This window comes from Stegostoma tigrinum, chromosome 7, assembly GCF_030684315.1.
Source record: "Stegostoma tigrinum isolate sSteTig4 chromosome 7, sSteTig4.hap1, whole genome shotgun sequence".
Taxonomy (NCBI): Eukaryota; Metazoa; Chordata; class Chondrichthyes; order Orectolobiformes; family Stegostomatidae; genus Stegostoma; species Stegostoma tigrinum.
In genome coordinates, this window is record NC_081360.1 from 82586966 (window position 1) to 82611922 (window position 24957).

The 24957-nt window shown below is 41.0% G+C and overlaps 1 long non-coding RNA gene across 1 annotated transcript in view; it reads right to left on the reverse strand.

Moving 5' to 3' along the window:
• The window catches only part of LOC132209851 (uncharacterized), a 162380-nt gene that overhangs the window by 48405 nt on the left and 89018 nt on the right, over positions 1-24957 (reverse strand). Inside the window, exon 2 of the long non-coding RNA XR_009445994.1 lies at positions 14042-14177. This is a non-coding gene — a long non-coding RNA (uncharacterized LOC132209851). The remainder of the gene's footprint in view (positions 1-14041; positions 14178-24957) is intronic.

Sequence of the window (24957 nt, forward strand, 5' to 3'; positions counted from 1 at the left end):
ATTGTGGGCTTATTCATATAGAAAATGTATGAAGCATTTATGTATTTAGGTGCACTATTTTTACATATTTTACGTGAGTACATTCTCATGCATTGTTTAGTCATTCTCAGCATATCCTGAATGGCTGAAAGAGGAATGTGTCACCACATCATGCTGCTTCTAGTGGGAGCAGTACAGACTGTACAGGATTGACTAAGGAGATTTGTTAGGGTTGGGAACAATGAGAAGGTTCCATTTCACTGGTAGTCTTTTGGGGTAACCTGGTTCTTCTTATGATCAGTAGGTAGTTATTGCACTGAGTGGACAGTTAAGTGTATTTAAGTGCACATGCTTACTTGTATGATTTATTTGCACGCACCATTGCAAATTTTTAATAACGTCTTGCATTCAAGAGGTGGCTAGATATAGCATTTGGGGAAAATGTGATCAATGTTTATGGGGAGAAAGCAGGATTAAGCCTCTTAAAGATATTGCCTTATCTCCTTTGTTAAGTGACCAGAGATTCAAGGGGAAATAAATGTTACCTGGGGGATTAGGTTATTTTCTTCAGAAGATTATTTACTTGTTTGGACCTTCTTAAGTGAAAATTGTTTCGTCTTAAAGTTGAAATTAGTAAGTGTGCAAGTTAATTGGAGTGTAGCCTGGGATATTGTCTTACTGACTAATATATATGTTATAGACAAGTCTTTGATTTTATTCTCTTCTTTCTATGTTTCTGCATAACTTTATCTCTCCTTCTTTCTTTTATACATCCCTCTGACACCATTCATATCTTATACTGGTTAGAAACACAGGAAATCATCATTTAGCCCATGGAAATTGCACCAACTTTTTAGAAAAGCAATCCAATTAGCTCCACTTTTCCATCAATACCATTGCAATTTTACTCATTTAAATACTATCTAATTCATTTTGAAAGTTACCATTGAATCTTCATAAATAAACCTTTCCTTATATTGCCTTTCCCAGAAGGTAAAAGCTATAAAACTAGCAAATGATGCCCACTGATCCAAATGATCTTGAATGCTTCAAAATGGTACAACCTATACATTCACTTCCAAGTGTGGCCTTTTTTTGTTGTCTTCTGACTTGGCATTTTGCCAATCACATTAAATCTAACCCTAAGCTTTAAATATTGAAAATAGTTTCTCCTTGTTTACTGTTTCTAAATACTTCACAGTTTTAAAAACTTCCACCAAATCTCCTCTTAACCTTTCTATTCTAAGGAGAAGGCCATCAATAATTTTCATTCTTAGTGACTTCACTTCAAAGAACAAAGAACTAAGAACAAAGAAACCTACAGCACAGGAACAGGCCCTTCGGCCCTCCAAGCCTGCGCCAATCAAGATCCTTTGACTAACCTGACATCTATTTTCTAACGGTCTGTGTCCATTTGCTCCCTGCCCATCCATGTAGCTGTCCAAATATATCTTAAACAACGCTAACGTGTCTGCGTCTACCACCTCCGCTGGCAACGCGTTCCAGGCACCCCCCACCCTCTGCGTAAAGAACTTTCCATGCATACCTCCCTTAAACTTTCCTCCTCTCACTTTGAACTCATGATCCCTAGTAACTGAGTCCCCCACTCTGGGAAGAAGCTTCTTGCTATCCACCCTGTCTATACCCGTCATGATTTTGTAGACCTTTTGTAGACTTTTTTTACTGTTGTCATCTAGATGGTATGAATTTGAATATAGTGGATGCTCAAAGAGACTTGGGAGTTCAGGAGCCTAGGTTTTTACAATGCCACAAATAGGTGCAGAAGCTATTCAAAAAGCTAATAGAATACTAGCCTTCATAACCAGAGGTTAGAGCGAAAGGATGCAGAGGTTATGCTACAGTTATACAAAATCATGGTCAGAGCCCTCTTGGAGAACTGTGAGCAAATCTGAACACTGCGTGTTGGAAAGGAATTATTGGCCTTGGAGGGAATACAACATAGTTTTTTTAGAAGGATAACTGGACTTCAGGGTTAAGTTATGAGCAAACGCTGTACAGGTTAAGCCTGTTTTCTCCAAGATTTAAATGGTTCAGGGTGATCTGATTGAAGTCTTCAAGACATTAGCAGGAAAAGACAGGGTAAATAAAGATAGACTGTTTCCATTGGTTCTGAATTCTAGAAATAGTCTGAGAATTAGTGCCAGGCCATTTAGGAAAGGTATTAGGACGCACTGCTACACACAAAGGGTGGTAGAGGTTTGTAACTCTCTTCCACAAATGGTAGTCATGCAAGATCAGTTGTTCATTTTAAATCTGCATAATAGAAAAAAAAATCCCAAAGGTATTAAGGGATATGAGCCAAAGGCAGGTACATGAAGTTATGTCACAGATGAGCCATGATCTCAATGAATAGAGGAATAGGCTTGAGAGGCTGAATGGCCTTTTTTCTTATTTTCCTCTGTCCGTTCTTTCTTGTTTTAATTGGATACCTTCATTTTTTTAAAAAAAAGGCATAATTTTGCTGAGTTTTCCTGTTCTATTGTTGTTTTTCCTCAATACCACTTGCAACTGAGTTCACTTTTTTTATTTTTCCCTTCCTCCTCTTCAGCAGTCAATGGTTTAGGGGCAGGGGAGAAGGGACAACAAGCATAAAGTTGGGGCTTCAGAACTTTTAGTTCAGTTAAAAAAGTTGGAAAGCCTTGCAGTGTATAGATAGGGGTGATTGAGGCTACAGCGGTCACACTGGTAGATCAATTCAGCGTAATCCAGCAGTGTTGAAATTATAGGCAAGATTTTACCTATAAGGTTTGGCGTAGATCTGTAGCTCGGGTTGTGGGGGTTGAGGTTGGTTGGCTTGCTGAGCTGGTTTGTTGTTCCACAGACGTTTCGTTACCCTGCTTGGTAACATGCTCAGCGCAGCCTCTGAAGAAGCACTGGTGTGTTTTCCCATCTGGTTTTTAAACTCTGGGATCCATTGCAATGGATTGCCTCACTTCCGGGTTTCCTCCATAGTGGAATGTATACGGGGCCGAGTTCAATGTGATTGAACTCAGGATCAAACGGAGGTCCAAACTGCATATTGTATTGGGAACATCCGTTCAGCAATGAACTCACTTAATATGCCACCTCATGACCAAAGGGCAGTTTGTGGTGCAACTAATAACTGAGAGAACTCACGAATGGCCTTGTTCCAACAAAAAAAACCCTCAAGCTTTCACCCACCAATAAGGGTAAGAGAACCTCCCAATCTTTCTATCTTGAGGTGTCCTCTCAGCATCTGTAACAAATTCAAATTTTAATGAAGAAAGGTCACAATTGCCAGGCTATCATTGTGAAGAGGAATCTCTTTCCATGCTGTCAATGGAGACAAAGTAACCATGGGAAGGTTGCAAAGGTATCCTGGTGAGCTAGTTCCCCAGTCGCCCATCCGGAGGCCTCATTTATTATCCTAGGATTCTGGGAACAGTTACTCATCATGCAGCTGTTATGGCTTCTTCAGTAGCACTGCTAAATGCAAGAGCTGCTGGTCTCTGATTGGACGGCAACTCTCAGTGGGCCAGACTTGGGCCCCAAAAGGTTTTGATTCCAAGCAAAGGGCCAGTGGCAACCCCAGCAATGCCTGATTGGTGTGTAGTTCAATGGGACTTTCTTGAAAGGCAGGGTAGTTTATACACCGGCTCTCCAACTAGCAATCAAGACTTCAGTCTGAATACAATTCTGCTGTAAAGGCAGATGAGAAACCTGACACATGGATCATTTCTGGATCTTAGCCATCTTTAAATGGGTTGCAAGTTGCAGACTCAGAGCAGATTAACTGCGAGGCAGTCATAACACTCTGTTTAGTCAGCATAAGTGTTGAACTCTCATAGAGGCAAGGTACACGTTGAACGTCTCTTGAGAGGTGTGCACTAAAGTGCGCCAGGGCTTACACCGCTCAGTCTCACCAATTGAAAAATTTTCTTCTGGACCACTCCAGGTCACCAATAAGCTCTTTGAGAAGTTCATCAGTCAGTTAACATGAAGTGAGAGGGATCCCAGCAGCATCAACACCACTTCCTCCCGCCATAATTAAAGATGGGATGAGTTGGGCGGGACTTTCAAATGCCTGTGAGGTTGATGTTGCTTTGACATTAATGCTGTCAATCTGTAATGTTCAAAATAAACCCACCATCTGCCCTTGTTTTGAACATTACAGATTGACAGCATTAATGTCAAAGCAACATCAACCTCACGGGCATTTGAAAGTCCCGCCCAACTCATCCCAACTTTAATTATGGCTTTTAAAAACACCAAAGCAAACATAATTGTCCTTCCAAGCTGAGGAAAAGAATACATTTCTCTCTTCACAAACTTATAATTCAGCAGAAAAATCAAAATGAACTGATGATAATCAATTATTTATAAAAAGTGATGTCAGTAAAGAGAAGCTTGGGAGCAAAGCTGGATGATGAATTTGAATCAGGTTTCAAAATTGTTGAGTCTGGCACAGGAAATAAATGTAAGGAAATGAAATATCCTCACTTACTGGATGACAAAGACGAGGAAAAACGTATCAGGAATGTAAATAAAAAACCCATGGCAGCACATCAGATCTAAAAAATGGAGACCACTTTGGATAAGTCCTTTTAAGCACCTTTTGAACATATTGCCCCTTCCTATTAATCTAGATGCATGATATTTGGGCTTGCATGCTTTTTGTACTTAAAAATGTTTCCATGCAAGTGGAACAAGCCCTCTTCCTGAAAATACTACTGTTTGTCACCAATAATCTTGAACTGAAAACAAACATCCATTTGAAAGGTAAAAATTAAATCCATCTAAAAAAATTGAAAGCTTTTCACAGCTGCACATTGCCAAGATCTTCCAACAAAGTATTGGTGTGAGGTCAGTATGTCAGCTGTCATCAGCACTTTTAAGCTGATTATAAGACTTTGTGTGCTTGAAAATTAGAAGGATTGCAAGATTTATTCCTGACACATGTGGGGGCCTCTCCGGCTATCAGCGCATGAGCACATTTATTTCGTAACGAATCACAAAAGCAAAGAAGTTTTATTCTGGCCTTATGCTGCATACTGCTTGAGTCTGATTTTGAGCAGGGTGAGATAGCAAGGTGATCTATGGTGACTCTTCAATTGAGCTATGCAACGATTTTTTTTGCAGATACAATAACTTGCAATTAAATAGCTTACTTCACAAGGTAAAACCCTTCACATTTTAAGTGCACATGTAGAGATATATTCAAGAGTAATAATCTATCAGTCATTACATACAATGATTTTCTTTATTAATACTATGTTCCTAATAAGTGTAAAGATGTGATAGAGGGAGAAGGGAATGCTAATATAAGTTTGGGAAATCAGAAATGCACATTGAATGTTGTGGCATGATTTCATTTCAATATCTTTTTCCCTACATTTTCCAGCCAGCAGCTAACTGAATTAAGAGGCCACCTGATTGGCTGACATGTGGGATTTGCTGTGCTGGAAGAGTGCAGCCATGAGTGGAAAGAAGAGACAGAATGAACAGGGCAAGAGGAAGCAGTGTTGAGATATTGCACAGATGGGGTGGAAAGACAAATATTACAGAGGGGGAGATAGCAGGTCAACATGAGTTGTGGTGTGTGTAGAACAGACCCACAAGCCGTACGGAAATAGCACTTGTTGGTTGGATGTAGAAATTATCTCCTCCCTTCAGCTGCTGGAAAATTCAGCCAGGAGCTTTTAAATCAAAAACGTTGATAAAATCTGATACGCTCAGGTCTTTAGCCTGGATTTGATAGCTGTAATAGCAACTAAACTATCAACGTTTATCTTTATTATTCTGAATCAATATTAAATTCCAGATTTAGAGTCCTAGAGATCTGCAGCACAGAAAAAAGGCCCTTTCGCCCATCAAGGCTAGTCCAGACAAAAGCAACCATCTAATTATTCTATATTAAAGCAAAGAGTTATGGATTCTGAAGATCTGAAACATAAACAAAAATTTCTGGAGAAACTCAACAGGTCTGACAGAATCTGTGAACTGAAAGTAGACTTAGTATTTTGGTTGACACTTCTGAAGAAGTGTCAATGTACTCAAAATGTCAACTGGTTTCTCTCTATAGATGCTGTCAGACCTGCTGAGATTTTCAAGTAATTTCTGTTTTTATTGCGACTATTCTACTCACATTTTCCATCATTTGGTCTAATGCCTTGTAGCCTGTAGCATTACAAGTGTATTTCTGGGATGTTTTGAGGGTTTCTACCTCTTTCAACCTTACACACAGTGAGGTCCAGAATCCCAGAAAACTTCTTGGTGAAAAAGATCTTTCTTCACTCTCTATCCCAAGCAATATCCTGATATATCTCCTCTTCAGTCCCTTAGACCCTCTTCAAAGCAATCACATTCCTCCCGTAATGTGAATTCCAGAACTGCAGACAGTGCTCCAGCTGTGGTCTAACCAACACCTCATACAATTCCAATATAACCTCCTTGCACTTAAACTCTATGTTTTGGCTAAAAAAAGGCAAGAAACCCATATGCCTTCTTAAGCACTTTATCTACCTGTCCTGTTGTCTTCAGATATCAGTGGATGTGTTCACGGAGATCTGTCTGATGCTCAAAGTGTGGAGATGGATGACCACAGCAGGCCAGGCAGCATCAGAGGAACAGGAAAGCTGACGTTTCGGGTCTTGATTTCTGAAGAAGGGTCCCGACCCAAAACATCAGCTTTCCAGTTTCTCTGATGCTGCTTGGCCTGTGTGTTCCCCCAGCTCCACACTTGGTTGCCTCTAACTCCAGCATATGCAATTCTTGCTATCCCTCTGATCCTCGGAGTTTCTATGCTCCTGCCATTCATGTATTCCCTTGTCTTGTTTGTCCTTCCCAAGTGCCCACAAACTTATCCATACTAAATTTCATTTGCCCCTGATCAGCCCATCTGACTAGCCCAGCTATATCTTTGCGTAATCTTAGGCTGTGCTTCTCGCTATTTACAACCGCGACCCCCCCCAACAATTTTTGTAATATCTGCAAATTTACTGACCAACCCTTCTATATCCAGCCTGAATCATTTATATATACCACAAATAGTAAGAGCTCCTACACTGACCCCTAAGGAATCCCAGTGAACATAGGCTACCAGTCACAAAAACATTGCTCAGACACCACCCTGTAGCTGTGCAGTTCATTGTAAAAATTCAGAAATTGCTGTTAGTAATTGTATACTTCCTTCAGGGTACACTGTTGAGGTTCTCTAAGTCAGCATGAATGGAAGATCATTAAATTGACACCAATCTTCACTCAAACCGTCTTTGATACTGTGAACATTCTTGAAAATATTCTTTGAATTATGTTTTACTGAGTTTTTAATGGGATGCTAACAGCCCTAAATATCCTTAAAAGGATCATTTAATATTCATAGGCAAAATATTGCAGGAACACCAGTGTATTACGGCAAATGATCTTGTTACTGTTTTAAGATTTAGCAGTTTTGCTGAGCAGCCACTGGTATATCAAACAAAAAATTGTGTGAAAGTCACTTGGGCCTTTAGACCTATTTTGTGCTGTTCATTCCGTGTAATTCAATGCAAGTTGGACTGGGGATGTAATAGGTTTCAGCAGGAAGGGGGCGAACCAGTGTTAGTAACATAATAACTGTGTAGGTGCAAAAACCATTTCTTACATGAGTCATCCACCTTGGAAGTTAAAGACATTATTAATCTTTGAAATTAATAATACAGCTTTACAGGAAGCAGGAACACATGATAAATGATCCTGAGATAGTTTCAAATTGAAACTGACTAAGTCATATGTTCTGTACACATTTTGGGACATTCATCTACAAATTAACCTTTTTTTCGGTGCAAATGTCACTAAGTGATAACAAGTATTCCAGGGATACATTATGTTTAATCTCCCAAGTAATAAAAGAAATATAACAAAGGGCATTTAATATTAAACACATTTCAGATACTACCTCTACTTCATCTGTATTGTGTCAAACCAACATATAGGTTCCTAAGCAATGAATTGTAGCAAAGAAGTTCTTGGCTCACTGAGCTAATTCTATTATTTTAGAGGTTCAATTTGGAGGATGAAAGAGGAGTAAAATTAGAACATGTTACAAACATTTTCTGGCTAGCAAATGGACAAGGAACGGTGTGCAGGATCCTCATCACGTCTAAAAAATGAGTTTTCTCCTCTTACAGCTTTTTACTGATGCCATCAGTCTGTAGCTCACTGGAAATTGTGTCATGTGGACAGACACTGAGTGTAATTCTTTGACAGGCATACTAATGCTTCAAAATCTATTTGTACTTAAATTCTAAAGCATAATGCAACTAAAAATTCAAACTACTTTTTCTGCTCCTAAATCCTTCTTGCATATTTCCATTGCAATTCCTCCGAAGAGGACTTTAATGAGTCTTTATTGCTTATACCAAATAATTGTTTTCCCTTATGAATATTATGGGCATAATTTAAGATGAAAGCAAGACTCAGATATAAACAATGAACCATAATACTGAGATAAAAAGGTGTAGAGCTGGATGAACACAACAGGCCAAGCAGCGTCAGAGGAGCAGAAAGCTGACGTTTCAGGCCTGGACCCTTCTTCAGAAATGTTCATCCAGCTCCACACCTTGGAGTAGGGTCCAGACCTGAAACATCAGCTTTCTCCTCCTTTGTGTTGCCTGGCCTGCTGTGTTCACCCAGCTCCACGCTTTGTTGTCTCAGACTCCAACATTGGCAATTCCTACTGCGATAGGGTTAGGGTCAGGGTTGCGGTTAACCCTATAATACTGTTTATAACTGACCTTAATATTGTTTGTAACTGACCTTAGTCAGATGGTGAGGATCAGAATTAGAAATTGGCCCTTCGGCCTCACGTTAATAATTTAAGCACAATAGGTTTGAGTTTCCTTTGTGCCCATCCGAATATTGTCTGGCATGAGTAATGGAGACATTGCCATTCCTACCTGGTTTTAATGCAGTTTGATGAGGTGCCTTCATAGGAACAACCAGAAATGTCACCTAAATTTTTTTTAAGAATATGTATATACCTAAATGTAGAATGATGAGGAGTCAGTTGCTGATGAGGAAGGTGGTCTGAAATCAGAGGCTACATGAGAACTAACTTTCATATGAAGATGTGATGAGCATTAGCAACTTGTCTAATTAATTATGTTGAGATCCAAAGGCTAATTTTGACTGCTATTGTTCATGTTATGGCTAAGATGAGCAGAAAATAGCAATACAATTTTCAGAGGAAGGGTCACTCAACCCGAAACATTAGCTCTGATTTCTTTCCACAGATGCTGCCAGACCTGCTGTGCTCTTCAGCAATTTCTATTTTTGTCTCTAATAGAATATTCTCTTTCCTTATTACCGCACTGAGTCTTGCCTTAAGTTATAACAATAATGACATTAAGGACTAAATGGGCAACTGCTTGGTGTGTATGACAAAGATGTATTAAAACTCAATCTTGAGGACCTCCAGTGGAATTAACAGGAGGACACAGCAGCAGAAGCTGTGCTCTGAATTTGTGAACCAGTTTTGCTTTATAACTTTGAGAATAAATGGATTTTAATGGAACATTAATATGAGTGAGAATGAATTGCACTCAATGTCCTTGCAAGAAACACATTTTTCAGAGAAGCACAGAATGCCGGCTTGTGAAAAAGAACAGGGCAATAGAACAATGTCAGGTATGCCAAATCTCATCAAAGGAATAGAGGAAGGAATCACCAAATGGCACTTAAAATCTAAAAGACAGAAACAGGCCATTCAGAACATTTGGTTTTTGAGAATATTTCCACACAAGTCTCATTCCAAACCTACCTCATCAAATGAGATTAGAAATTAATATATTTGGTTGACTCCAGCCCGACAACAGACACACAGACAAAACAATATTACAACTTATCAATTAAACAACCATTTATTCCAGCTCAGCACCTTTTGAAGAGATGATTTAGAGGATTTGTAGATGAGCCAACATGTACCTCCTCAAACTATCAGATTAAAGTGCCTTAACTGAGGCAAGTAAACTTGAAAGCAGAAAGTGTAAATTTGAATATTTAATTCAATGACAAATACTGCAGAGAAAGCAAGATAGTGAGGAAAGGAAAAATGGATAGAGAGAAAAAGGTAACAGGAAATTATTTTATTGTAAATTTCTACAAACACTGAAAAAATGAAATAAGCAGAGGTAGGCCATTCAGCACTTCAAGCCAACAACATCACTCATAGACTCAGAGTCAAAATGTGGCACAATTTGGAAACAGACCGCTTGGTCCAACTCATCAATGCTGACAAATATCCTAAATTAATTTAGCCCCATTTGCCAGCATTGATCCATATCCCTCTAAATTCTTCCTATTCTGTACCCATGTAGATGTCTTTTAAATGCTGAAATTGCATCCACCCCAAATGCAACATGCTTCATCTATTCTACTGGTTACATCTTCAAAAGAACTCCAATAGGTTAGTTAAATGCCATTCTTTATAACTGATTCCAGCATTTTTCCTGCAACCAATGTTTGATTATGTGGCCTGTGATTCCCAGTTTTCTCCCTCCCTCCTTTTGTAAAAGGTGGCATTAGATTTGCCATGATCCAATCTACCAGAATTTTGGAAGGTAATAACCAACAAATTGAGTAATTTGATTGCCAGGATTTATATGATTAGGCCTTGGGAATTTATCAGCTCTCAGTCATGTTTATTTCTCAAGTGCTTTTGGTTCGGGTACAACTTTCCTTCAATTCTTCCCTCGCAAAAAAGACCATTGCTTCATGAGGCATTCTAGAAAGATTTTTTTGTTTCTTCAGCTGTATGAAGGCAGATCTAGAGTAATTGTTCTGCTGGTGTAACATTTCTTTGTTCTTCATTATCAATCTTCCTGCTTCAGACTAGAAGGGGCCTACATTTATCTCCGTTAATCCTTCTCATCTTACACACTTATCGAAGTTCTTACAGTCTGCTTTTATGTTCTTTCCAACTTTACTCTCATAGCCTATTTTCCCCTTTTAACCAAGCACTCAGCTCCCCTTTGCTGAATTCTACTCTGTTCTGTTCCCAGTCCTCAGTTTCTCTCCCTTTGTGAGCATGTTTGTATGACTCTTCTTTAGACCTAATGCTGTCCTTAGTTTCTTTCGTTAACAGCAGTTGAACCACTTTTCCTTTGTGGCCCTTTACAATAAATGGAATGTACAGTTGCTGCAATACCTCAAATATCTACATTGTCAGTCTGTTGTTATGCCTTTTATTGACATTATCCAGTTTATCACAGTCAACACACTCCCTCCACTCCATATTTATAATTTCATTAACTTATATTATGGATCCTAGTTTTGGATTGGAGTACTTAATTTTCTATTATAATGAGGAAATTTATCATGTTAGATGTTCTTTTACCTTAAACATCTGTCAACACAGGATTGTAAATTAAACTGTAAATTGTAGATTGTAAATTGTTGTTGTTGTTGTAAATTAAACTTCATCAATATACAAAACTAAACATGAATAGCCTTTCCAAATTGGTTCTTCAACATACAGTTCCAAAAATTTCATCTTACTCACCCTCAGGAATTCATCTGTCACAGGATTATGTAAATGTGGTTTGCCCAGTTAACAGTCTTTATGTGGATTAAAGTCACCCATGTTTACTGTAGCATTCTCATTACATACATATCTAATTTCCTATTTAACGCACTTCCTACTACACCACTACTGTTTGGAAGACTGTAGATAGCTCGCACTCATGCCCCTTGCTGCTTCTTAGCTTGACCCAGACTGATACTGTATATGCATTTCATGTGTCATTGACAATAATGCCATTAACAAAGGCATTAACAATTGGACTGATTCTATCTTTTACTAATAATGCCATTCAACCTCCTTTTTGATTTTCCCTGTCCTGCCTAAAGATTGATTACACTTGAATGTTTAGTTCTAAATCTTGGTAATCCTAACGCCTTGGCTCCATAACTGCAATCATATCATACTCCTGTACAACTATTTGGGTTCGTAATTCATCTACATTAATGCAAATTCTCCATGCACTCAGTTAAAGTAATTTAGATAATAAAATGTGAGGCTGGATGAACACAGCAGGCCAAGCAGCATCTCAGGAGCACAAAAGCTGACGTTTCGGGCCTAGATCCTTCATCAGAGAGGGGGATGGGGTGAGGGTTCTGGAATAAATAGGGAGAGAGGGGGAGGTGGACCGAAGATGGAGAGAAAAGAAGATAGGTGAAGAGAGTATAGGTGGGGAGGTAGGAAGGGGATAGGTCAGTCCAGGGAAGACGGACAGGTCAAGGAGGTGGGATGAGGTTAGTAGGTAGATGGGGGTGCGGCTTGGGGTGGGAGGAAGGGATGGGTGAGAGGAAGAACAGGTTGGGGAGGCAGAGACAGGTTGGACTGGTTTTGGGATGCAGTGGGTGGAGGGAAAGAGCTGGGCTGGTTTTGTGGTGCAGTGGGGGGAGCGGACGAACTGGGCTGGTTTTGGGATGCGGTGGGGGAAGGGGAGATTTTGAAACTGGTGAAGTCCACATTGATACCATTTGGCTGCAGGGTTCCCAGGCGGAATATGAGTTGCTGTTCCTGCAACCTTCGGGTGGCATCATTGTGGCACTGCAGGAGGCCCATGATGGACATGTCATCTAAAGAATGGGAGGGGGAGTGGAAATGGTTTGCAACTGGGAGGTGCAGTTGTTTGTTGCGAACTGAGCGGAGGTGTTCTGCAAAGCGCTTGGTTTCCCCAATGTAGAGGAAGCCATACCGGGTACAGTGGATGCAGTATACCACATTGGCAGATGTGCAGGTGAACCTCTGCTTAATGTGGAATGTCATCTTGGGGCCTGGGATAGGGGTGAGGGAGGAGGTGTGGGGGCAAGTGTAGCATTTCCTGCGGTTGCAGGGGAAGGTGCCGGGTGTGGTGGGGTTGGCGGGCAGTGTGGAGCGAACAAGGGAGTCACGGAGAGAGTGGTCTCTCCGGAAAGCAGACAGGGGTGGGGATGGAAAAATGTCTTGGGTGGTGGGGTCGGATTGTAGATGGCGGAAGGGTCGGAGGATGATGCATTGTATCCGGAGGTTGGTGGGGTGGTGCGTGAGAACGAGGGGGATCCTCTTAGGGCTGTTGTGGCGGGGGCGGGGTGTGAGGGATGTGTTGCGGGAAATGCGGGAGACGCGGTCAAGGGCGTTCTCGATCACTGTCCAAGTTCTTCAAGGACCGCAACTTTCCCCCCACAGTGATCAAGAATGCCCTTGACCACGTCTCCCACATTTCCCGCAACACATCCCTCACACCCCACCCCCGCCACAACCGCCCTAAGAGGATCCCCCTCGTTCTCACACACCTGCCTGTCTCAGGATCATCACCTCATCCAATCCTTTTAGTAACACTGACTGCCTTTTCTGGGACCATCACCTCACCTGCTAGCCTTGGTGTTGCTGACTGTTTGTCTTAGGAGGATCATCTCGTTCACTCCTCCCATTGATGGTGACTGCTTGTTTCAGAGTACTTAGCCCATCAACTCCTCTCAGTGAAACTGACTGCTTGCCCTTTGAGCATCACCTCATCTGTTTCTTTCTGTAATGCTGACTGGCCATCTTGCCGTCCTCAGCTCCTTGGCTCCTCTCAATGATGCTGACTGCCTCTCCCAGGATTATGACCTCATTTGCTCCTTCAGATCTCTGAATGCTGAGTCTCTCCATAAGATACTGATGTAGTGAAGTTTAGGGTAATTGGGAAAATGTTTGGCAACTTCCCAATTTACACATTGAACTGTGCAAGGATATGTGCAAAACTTTGTGGCTGGCATTTTTCTTAAATATGCAAAGCACAGGAGAGATCACAATATTCTACATACACAAGTTGGGACAAATCTGTTTTTTAGGTGTCTTCAGACAAAATTATTGCTGATGACCAGGACTTTCAGATAACATACTACCTGAGACATTAGTAGATCAAATAATAATAAGCAGAAACAATATGAACATACGCAAAATCTCAAAAAATATTATGACAAATTTTCAATGTCTTTAGTGGCAGATTTTCACTGTTAAGTTAACCAATTAATTAGTCATTATGTCCAGCTGATGAGAGATTGTGAAACTTACATGTCATAAACCAACGTATAGAGCTGGATGAACACAGCAGGCCAAGCACCATTGGAGCAGGAAAGTTGACATTTTGAGACTAGACCTTTCATCATGTTTGTCTTGGATTCTCCAGCATCTGCAGTTCCAATTATCTCTGTAATAAAGCAGCGTTTAATTTGGGAGATGAGTGATTTTTATGCATTTCCATTGTTCGCAAAGTGTATCCTGTTCAACTGTAATTGCAAAAATAAACATAACTTTTCCAAAACAAACTAAGGAACTGTTTATTTTCAGCTGCCAAAATCCTTTCCATTTGTTGTTTCAATATACTTCACAAACTTGAGCACGAGAGTCAACAATTCATGGAAGTTTATTAATTCCCATTCAGCCCTATTTCGTGACTTATGTACAGGGGTAGGTAATGGCCTAAATGTCCACAGAGCTAGGCAAGGTTGTGGGAACCTGGGTACAAATCCTACTAGCAAAAACAAAGTTGCTGGAAAAGCTCAGCAGGTCTGGCAGCATCTGTGGAGGAGAAAACAGAATTAACGTTTCGGGTCTGGTGACCCTTCCTCAGTGTTCTGTTTGTTTTTGTTCCTGATTTACAGCATCCACAGTTCTTTTATTTTAATAAATCCTACTATGATTGGTGGTGTAATTTACACATAATAATTTTAAGTAACAAATGATAACTGTGAAATGTCGTGGAATGTTGCAAAAATCCATCTGATTCACTAATGTCCTTTAGGAAAGGAAACAGCTGTCCTTACCTGTTGTGAATTGCATCATATACTGTGAAACATTGTGAAGATAATCATGGAATCATAAAAAGGGTAGAATGTTCTGTTTTTGAGACTTTTGAGTGTACCTTTGCCTTTAAGAGGTATTAAAGGACTACCGGCGCTGTCTATATAAAAGGCTGTAACTCTGGCTACCAGATGGCCTGACTGCACACACTGAATTCAGCTGCTCAACTGTAATGTCTGTTTTGATTTGTAATTTTTTTTCACCATTATAAATACACTTATCCATAGGGTTAATCAATCTCATGAATGTGGCATAATGACCAGTGGTGGACACTATTGTTTAAAGTTCTGAAACAGTCAAAGACTTTAAGTTAATAAAATGTGAAGCTGGATGAACACAGCAGGCCAAGCAGCATCTCAGGAGCACAAAAGCTGACGTTTCGGGCCTAGAACGCTCCTGAGATGCTGCTTGGCCTGCTGTGTTCATCCAGCTTCACATTTTATTATCTTGGAATCTCCAGCGTCTGCAGTTCCCATTATCTCTCAAAGACTTTAAGTATCCATTTAAAGTTCAAATATATTTAACAAAGAAAGCTGCAGGACGGTGCTGCAGAGCAGCAAATGCAACTTTTTTGAAATGCAGGCAAACAACACCAAAAAAAATTGAATGCTGAATCCAGAATTGAACAGGAGCTGCAAAAAGAGCTTTAAAAGCTACTACAAATCAGATATATTAGGCAAAGTATTTTGAAGTCTGAAAATATTTTCCTAAAAATCATGAATTTAGAAGGAGACTCGTGGTTGTCATTTTGAAAATGGGGAAAAGTGCAGATCTATCATTTTGTTTTTTTTAAATGAAGTAAGAAAGACATACTTTTGCCATTTTAATAAGACTGAGCAGATTTAAAATCCTTGCAAAACAGTTTTCACAAGATTCTTGAGTCCTACTCAGAAATATTGCTACATTTAAAAAGCTTCAAGAGCTTTATTACAACATTATTGCTGCAGAGAAATTTAATTCTTCAAAAAATGTAACAATTGAGCAGTATCTAAAGAGAAAAGGCAACAGCAGTTTCTTGTGTACATATTCCATAGTCAGTGAGAGAAGGTCAAAAGCATTTTGTCAGCGTCTCTACAAAACTCCCTAGTTTAAATTGGGATACACCAGACTTCCCCTAATAGAATCTAAAATACTTAAGTAGCATTCAGAGTTTTGTTTTCTAGAAGTAAATATGTCTCATGTAGAAAAGCATGTCATGAGATTACTTACAAGTTGAAAATGAGAATTCGCACAGATTTAATGCTTCAGTATTAACAGTTAGAAGGTCTCCCAAAAATATAGATCACAAAGGAAAACCAATTCGGACTTAGGTTAAACTTTACTGTTCATCACTACCATTCATGACATGTAAACAAGAGTTTACAGAATCTGTAGTCCAGTAGATGTAGACATAGATCATAGAACATTACAGCACAGTACAGGCCCTTTGGCCATCGATGTTGTGCCGACCTGTCATACTGATCTCAAGCCCATCTAACCTACACTATTCCATGTACGTCCATATGCTTATCCAATGACGACTTAAATGTACTTAACGTTGGTGAATCTACGACCGTTGCAGGCAAAGCGTTCCATTCCCTTACTACTCTTTGAGTAAAGAAACTACCTCTGACATCTATCCTATATCTTTCACCCCTCAATTTAAAGCTGGGCCCCCTCGTGCTCGCCGTCACCATTCTAGGAAAAAGGATCTCCCTATCCACCCTATCTAACCCTCTGATTATTTTATAGGTTTCAATTAAGTCACCTCTCAACCTTCTTCTCTCTAATGAAAACAGCCTCAAGTCCCTCAGCCTTTCCTCGTAAGACCTTCCCTCCATACCAGGCAACATCCTAGTAAATCTCCTCTGCACCCTTTCAGAAGCTTCCATATCCTTCTTATAATGCGGTGACCAGAACTGTACACAATACTCCAAGTGCGGCCGCACCAGAGTTTTGTACAGCTTCACCATAACCTCTTAGTTCCGGAACTTGATTCCTCTGTTAATAAAAGCTAAAACACTGTATGCCTTCTGAACAGCCCTGTCAACCTGGGTGGCAACTTTCAAGGATCTGTGTACATGGACACCGAGATCTCTCAGCTCATCTACACTACTAAGAATCTTACCATTAGCCCAGTACTTTGCCTTCTGGTTACTCCTACCAAAGTGCATCACCTCACACTTGTCCGCATTAAACTCCATTTGCCACCTCTCAGCCCAGCTCTGCAGCTTATCTATGTCTTTCTGCAACCTTCAGCATCCTTCATCACTGTCCACAACTCCACCGATCTTAGTGTCATCTGCAAATTTACTAACCCATCCTTCTACGCCCTCATCCAGGTCATTTATAAAAATGACAAACAGCAGTGGACCTAACACTGACCCTTGCAGTACACCACTAGTAACTGGTCTCCAGGATGAACATTTCCCATCAACTACCACCCTCTGTCTTCTTTCAGCAAGCCAATTTCCGATCCAAACTGCTATATCTCCCACAATTCCATTCCTCCACATTTTGTACAATAGCCTATTGTGGGGAACCTTATCGAACGCCTTGCTGAAATCCATGTACACCACATCAACCGGTTTACTCTCATCTACCTGTTTGGTCACCTTCTCAAAGAACTCAATAAGGTTTGTGAGGCACGACCTTCCCTTCACAAAACCATGCTGACTATCCCTAATCAATTTATTCTTTTCTAGATGATTATAAATCCTATCCCTTATAACCTTTTCCAACACTGGAGGAAGGGATTTGTTGTATGATTTTTCAGATGGAGAGCCAGCAAACAGAGTTGTTGAATTGGTGAGTAGATCCACTTCTATGGAAGCTTTCCAGAAAGTATTGTTGAAACCAAAGAGTACGAGAAACTCTTCAACAATATACGTACTTGCAAGCCCAGCAAAGCTTATTGGTACTAAAGTACCAACTCAATGGTTGATACAATTGCTAGAACACACATAGTCATGAACAAGATATGGGCAGCTTTATATCTATTTCATAAGGAATACGGCAGAAAAGTTAATTTGCAAAACTGCTGAATACTTAAAAGGCTAAGATAGCTAGAAAGAGTTTCATTTTTGTTTAAATTCATTCACAGCATGTGGGTCGTGCTGATCAGGTTATCGCTAATTGTCCAGATGCAGTCAAGAGTCAGTCATATCGCTATAGGTCTGAAACCACATGTAACCCAGGCACTAACATGGCTTCCGCCTTACATTACTGTGGTTTCCCACCCACTGTGGTGGATAAAGCCTTCAACTGTATCTGAGTTATCACCTGTGATTCCATCCTGGCCCCTTCCTATCTATCACAACTGCATGATCCAGTCCCCCTTGTACTCACTTTTCATCTCACCAGCTCCTGCATTCAGAAAACTCCAGCAGAAAGCCACCATCAAACATATCTTCCACTCACTCCATTGTATGCAAATTGTAGGGCCCGCTCCCTCTGGGTCACCCTAGTCCATTTCTTGACCACCAACACCATGCCTTCATCCTATGGCACCTTCCCATGTAACCACAGGCGGGACAATATCAGCACCTTCAACTCCTCCCCGCTCACCATCCATGGTATAAACAGTCTTTCCAGCTGAAGCAGCATTTTACATGTACCTCCTCCAATCTGGTGTATCTGCTGCACCCATTGTGGCCAACTCTATGTTGGAGAAACCAAATGCAGGCTGGGTGACCGCTTTGCAGAACATCTCCAGTCTGTGTACAGGCAGGACCCTGACCTTCCAATAGCCAATTTTAACAGATCACCCTGCTCCCAGGCCTTCTTGTCTGTCTTCAGCACGCTACAATGAGCCAGCGAATCACAACAAAAACAAAAGGAGAAACATCTCATCTTCAAGCTAGGCACTTTACAATCTTCTGGGCACAGTATTGAGTTCAGCACCTTTAAATTGTGAACGCATTCCTTCCCTTTCTTTTAGCTTTGCTTGTTTAATTCTCTGTCACCGTGTCCTCTCTCTCCTTCCCCTACTCCAGTGGGACTGGACTGACCTATCCCCTCCCTACCTCCCCACCTATACTCTCTCCACCTATCTTCTTTTCTCTCCATCTTCGGTCCGCCTCCCCCTCTCTCCCTATTTATTCCAGAACCCTCACCGCATCCCCCTCTCTGATGAAGGGTCTAGGCCCGAAACGTCAGCTTTTGTGCTCCTGAGATGCTGCTGGGCCTGCTGTGATCATCCAGCCTCTCACATTTCATTACCCAGTGGGACTGCTTGTTTTTTCAAGTCTGGCATTAAGACACAGCATTGTTCTGCCATTCTGTCATTCTGATCACTTAATCTGAACTATCAACATCCTTTCTCCCTGACACTCCAACCCCCACCTCCTCTATAGCATAAATGCTGCCCCCTCCACACTTTGCATAATTTCTAATGAAGAGTCAAATAGACTCAAAATGTTAACTTGCTTTCTCTCTATGGATGCTGCCTGACCCCATTTTGATCTCCTGCCTTTTTTGTTTTCACATGGGACACCAGTTTCTTTCCAAAAGGACATTATGAAGCAGATGTTTTTTTTCCCTGACAATAGTTTCATAGCCATCCCAGATTCTTAATTCCAGATTTTTACTGAATTCAAATTCTAAAATCCACCATGGCAGGACTTGAACTCAGGTTCCCAAAACTGTGTATATGAATTAGTAGTTTAACTATAGCAGACCTAGGTCAGGCCTGGTGTGTACTGACCCAAACAGACTGCTCACATGGAGTACTTTCAAACCACAGGACTGGCCAGCTGATATCCCCCTGGATGCATGCACATGATGTGATTGATGAGCCAGAATCTAATAATGTACACAACCAGACAAAGAGTGGAGAACACTTTTCACACTGCTAATCTCATGGAAAACATCAATGTCATCAAATCATTGTTTAGAAAAGTCGTAGCGGTTATCTGTTCCCAGAAATCCAATGATTGACTGTTATTAGTTAAGACTGTCACAGGGGCAAGTGTCAATACACCATCCCTGTGAATTAAAAAAAAATTACCCAGCGATGCAGGAAGTTATAAAAAAATTTACAAATGTAAACCAATCAGCATCCAACAGTTCATCATTTCCAAGTACAAGATCAATAGTGTGTGATTGTAAGTAAAATCAATCTCTTTGGATACGGCCAATATTTTACATTATGGCTACTGCTAGACCAACAATTATAGGTATACCAGCACAGGGTTATGGGTGTGTGGGTCGGGCTCAGCCGGGGCACTACAAATGTCAGTTCCAGGGCACCATATTTTAAAAAAATAGACAAACAACACTTTACCCTCGGCAACCCAAAAGCATAATTTAATCTCTGCTCATTCCCCCCATTTGCCCCTGAAGACCCAGATGGAGACCCAGTTTAGCAATACCTCTCTAGGTGCTCTCTTGCAGGCTATCCAGAAGAGAAAGAATGCATTGTTTCTAAGGGATGGCAACAAGTATCCATCCTGGATGACCAACGCAACCTCACAATGTCAAAAACAATAACAAAAGTTGCTGGAAAAATTCAACAGTTCTGACAGCATCTGTATACTGAAAGCAGAGGTAGTGTTATGGGTCTGACAACCCTTCTTCAAAACTGATTTTAGCTAGAATATGGAGTTGAGGGTGAGTTTTAGAGGAGTTAACAATAGGTGGAGATGAAGCCCAAAGAGATAGAGAGTGAGATATGATGGGTAAAGATCCATCCAGGGCAATCAATAGCTGTTGATGGGAGCCATTAGTGGCTGATAATGAGATGCTTGTAGTAGCAGTCCATGTGATGACAAGGTCTGGTGTGTAAGGGTTGGGTAAGGACATGAGAGAAGGTGCTCAGGCCCTAAAATTACTGAACTCGATTTTGAGTCCTGATGCCTGCAGGGTCCTTGAGCAGAAAATGAGGTGCTGTTCTCCCAGCTTGCACTGCTCCCAGAGCACTGCAGCAAGCCTGAGACAGAGAGGGTGGCCATGGAAAAAGGTGGCATTTTGTAGTGGCTGGTAACCAGAATCACAGGGCCATTTATCCAAATGTTTTTTATATGTGTTCTGTAAAGTGATTGCTCAGACTGTGTTTTGTCTCCCCAGTGTAGAGAAAGCCAAATTTTCAGCCATGAATACAATAGACTATATTGAGTAATTTCGGGTAAATGACTACTTCACCTGGAAGGTGAGCCTGGCGCCTTGGATAGTGAGGAGGATGAAAGGAAACCAAAGGTGTTACACATTCTGTGGTTGCAGGGGAATGAGCCGTCAGGCTGTGGGTGGTGGCGGGGGTGAGGTGGGGGCGGCATGCCGTGTTGGGAGTGGAGGAGAAGTGGACCAGGGAATGGCCTTTGTAGAAAACTGACAAGGGAAGGGAAGGGAAATATGTGTATGGTGTGGCATCTCACTGGAGGTGGAGGAGGTAGTGGCTAATATTCCTTTGTTTGTGGATGCCAATGGGATGGTAGGAAAAATCAAGCAGAACCCAATAGCTGTTGCAAGAGGGAGGAGAGGGCGTGAGGGCTGAAGTGTTGGAAAAGGGTTGCACATTACTGCGGCCCTGTCAACCACGCTGATGATGAATCCTTGGTTGAGGAAGAAGGTGGACATTTTGAATGCTCTCCCATAGAGGCTGGCATCATCAGCACCGATGCAATGGAGACTGAGAAACTGGGAGAATGGAATAGCGTTTTACAGGAAGTAGGGTGACAGGATGTATAATCAAGGTAAGTGTGGAAGTCGTTGGGTTTATAATGGATGTCAGTGGCCAGCCTATCCCCAGAAGTAGAAACAGAGATGCTGAGGACAGTAAAAGGAAAGGAGGAGATGGGGATGTACGAGATGAAGGTGAGAGCAGGGTGGAAATTGGAAGCAAAATTGAAAGCAGATAGCAATAACTACAGATGCTGGAGTTAGAGTCAATGCAGCATGGAGCAGGAGGAGCACAGCAGGTCAGGCAGCATCAGAGGAGCAGGAGAGTTGATGTTTCAGGTTGGAAACCTTCATCAAAATATTTTTGTTTCAATTCAGAACAAGAGTGGGAAGCAGCACGGATGAATTAATCAATGTACTAAAGAGTTGCAGGTGGCGGCCGGAGTGGGACTAAAACAAGAAATGTTCCATATATTCCTCAAACGGATAGGCTCCATTCCATCCTAAAGGCTCTGCTCCATTCTCCTGGTTTTTCCATCTCCATCGCATCTGTATTGATGATGCCAGCTTCTAATAAGAGGGCCTATGAAATCTGTTGATCCAACTGTTGATCCTTTCACTATCTCCCTGGGGATGCTTGCTGTTCTCCCTGATCGCTCTCCTATACAAAGCCTTACATCAAGACCTTTTATTCAGTCCCTCTGCTCTTTGTACATCCCAGTGCCTCTCACAAACTCATTGTGTTCCCCTACACAGTATACGTAGTTCTCACCCTTTCTTCTGCTTGTTTCTCCAATCTTTATTACTCTCCACTCTGATCTAAATTTGCTCCCTTTCATTCCCCAGGATTCTTTCAGTGCTCCAACAATACCCTTTATTTTCAATTCCTAACATTTCTTTACCATCTATCGACCTTTTCTGTTAATCCCCCTCTAAACTTGCTGCTCCTTTTAGGCTAATTCCAGATTTGGGTTGATACATCTTTGAAGTTGAGCCTTGTTTATCTGGCCAACTCGGATTTGCTGGAATCAGCTTGTTTGACTGCCTTGCTTCATCAGGCTAGGTTTTTGTGTTCAGTTATGGGATTTGTCTGTTGAAGGCTGGGTCAACATTTATTGCCTGTCACTTGTTTCCCTTAAGGAGGTAGTGGTGAGCTGCCTTCTTGAACTGCTGCAGTCTATACAAGGCCCAATCAGGCTTCACCCCTAAAAATGTAACTGTTTAACTTCAACAAGGTAGACTGTAAATAACTGAAAGCGCTCATGATAACTCAGTGTGGATCTGAAGGAACACAGCAAGCCAGGCAGCGCCAGAGGAGCAGGAAAGTTGACATTTCGGGTCCGGACCTTTCTTCAGATTTCTGAAGAAGGGTCCTGACCTGAAACGTCAACTTTCCTTCAGATTTCTGAAGAAGGGTCCCGACCTGAAGCGTCAACTTTCCTGCTCCTCTGATGCTACCTGGCCTGCTGTGTTCCTTTATCTCCACACTGTTACCTCTGACTCCAGCATCTGCAGGTCCTCTATCTCTGAAAACTCTCATGGACTGGTTAACCTGGTCAGGCTTTTCCTCTTACTCAATGCCTCTTGTTTTTGAAGCCGTTTGTATTCATTGGTGCTCAGAAGAAAGATTCCAATTCACCAGATATGTGTCTTGTTCATAGATTAACTTGTGAATATTGTAAATAAGACTGTGCCCATGAACATAATCCCAACAGATTGAGGTGCTCGTAAGTATTCATGATATGCCAATAAATGAAAATCAGTTTCCCAAATACAAAAGCCAAGATATATAACCTTCCTGAAAGAATCTTGAAACTTAATAGCAAACTTGAACCAGCCATCGGCAGAAACTAAATCATGACTCCCTGCCTGGCTTCCTAAAAGCCTTGGGAAAGCCTGGAAAATTCTGTCCAAGGATTCATTTCTGAGCTTCTGACTTTCTTTACAAACTGAAATACAGACGTTGACAACATGATGGATGATTATAAGAGAAATCCTTCAGTATTCAATATGAATGCTTAACAGGACTACCTTGCACAAATAACAGGAATGTACTGAATGTACTCACCTGCTGTATTTATCCTTAAATGAACATCGTAAAAAACAAATTATCCTAAAGCTGTTTCAGAGATAGTAGGAACTGCAGATGCTGGAGAATCTGAGATAACAAGGTGTAGAGCTGGGTGAATATGTCTTACTGCATACCATTGGTGAATTGTTTGCCTGGAAGACCCATTCATGTTCTTTAATAATGTCAAAGTTGTACCTATGAATTGCACAAAATTAGTAATTTCTCATTAACTTAAGGGTAACTGAACGTCATTGTGACAATATAATTGATGCTTGTTATCATATTTTTCCTAATAATAGTTTTAACTATAGTGCTAAGAAATGATTGCCTGAAAAGTTCCTAATTGTTTCATAATATGTGACAGTTAAAGATCGACATTCACACTTTCCTTTCACTTATCATTTGGCAAAATGTAATTCCTCACTTCATGTTTCAATGTTTAAAATCAGTGACAAGGCAATTGTAATTACTTTCATGAACATTAGCAGAATACTACACAATAATATGTCCTATATGCCCGCACGAACCTGGGAAACCTTTCCTACCTATGACGCCTCTTTAACCATGAACATGTCTCCCATTTCAAAAGGCATCATAATAAGTGTACACCACTTAAATAAAAAAAACACATTAAGGAGGAAGTACTGAAAGTCAACTAGCAGAAGCATGGGAACACCAGCACCTACATGATACCTGTCGAAACCATAGGAAAAAGGCTTTAGAGCCTGGAGAGACTGTACAACAGGAGCATATCGAATGTTTTTTTGGGAAAGGCAGACAAACGTTTTGAAATGTGATAGCTTTTCTCTTTAAAATAATGGTGATTAGATTAAGTAAAAGTGTTTCAAATTATGAAATGGGACTATACAGTTGTAGACTGCTCCTGTTGTTTGAAAGGCCTAACATGATGGGTGGTAGATGCAATCCGATGATTTAAAATAAAGCAGAAATATCTTGACACAGAGATTTGTAGCAATATGGAATTCACATAAAATTATGAATGAAACATAAATTATCAACTGTTAAGTTTAGTGGGGATAGGTCAAAGGAAATAAAAGGAATTGTTATGTATTTTCACTCCCCTTTGATTATTAAAAATGACCATACTAAGAGCTCTGAGATAACAAGGTGTAGAGCTGGATGAGCACAGCAGGCCAATCAGCATCAGAGGAGAAGGTAGGCTGCATTTCGGGCCTACACCCTTCTTCAGAAATGGGGGAGGGGGAGAGGGTTCTGAAATAAATAGGGAGTGAGAGGAAGACGGATAGAAGGTGAATAGATTTGAATATAGGTGGAGAGGAGACAGACTGGTCAAAGAGGCGGGATGGAGCCAGTAAAGGTGAGTGTAGGTGTGGAGGTAGGGAGGAGATAGGCCAGGCCAGGGAGGATGGACAGGTCAAGGAGACGGGATGAAGTTAGTACGTAGGAGATGGGGGCGGGGCCTGAGGTGGGAGGAGGGGAT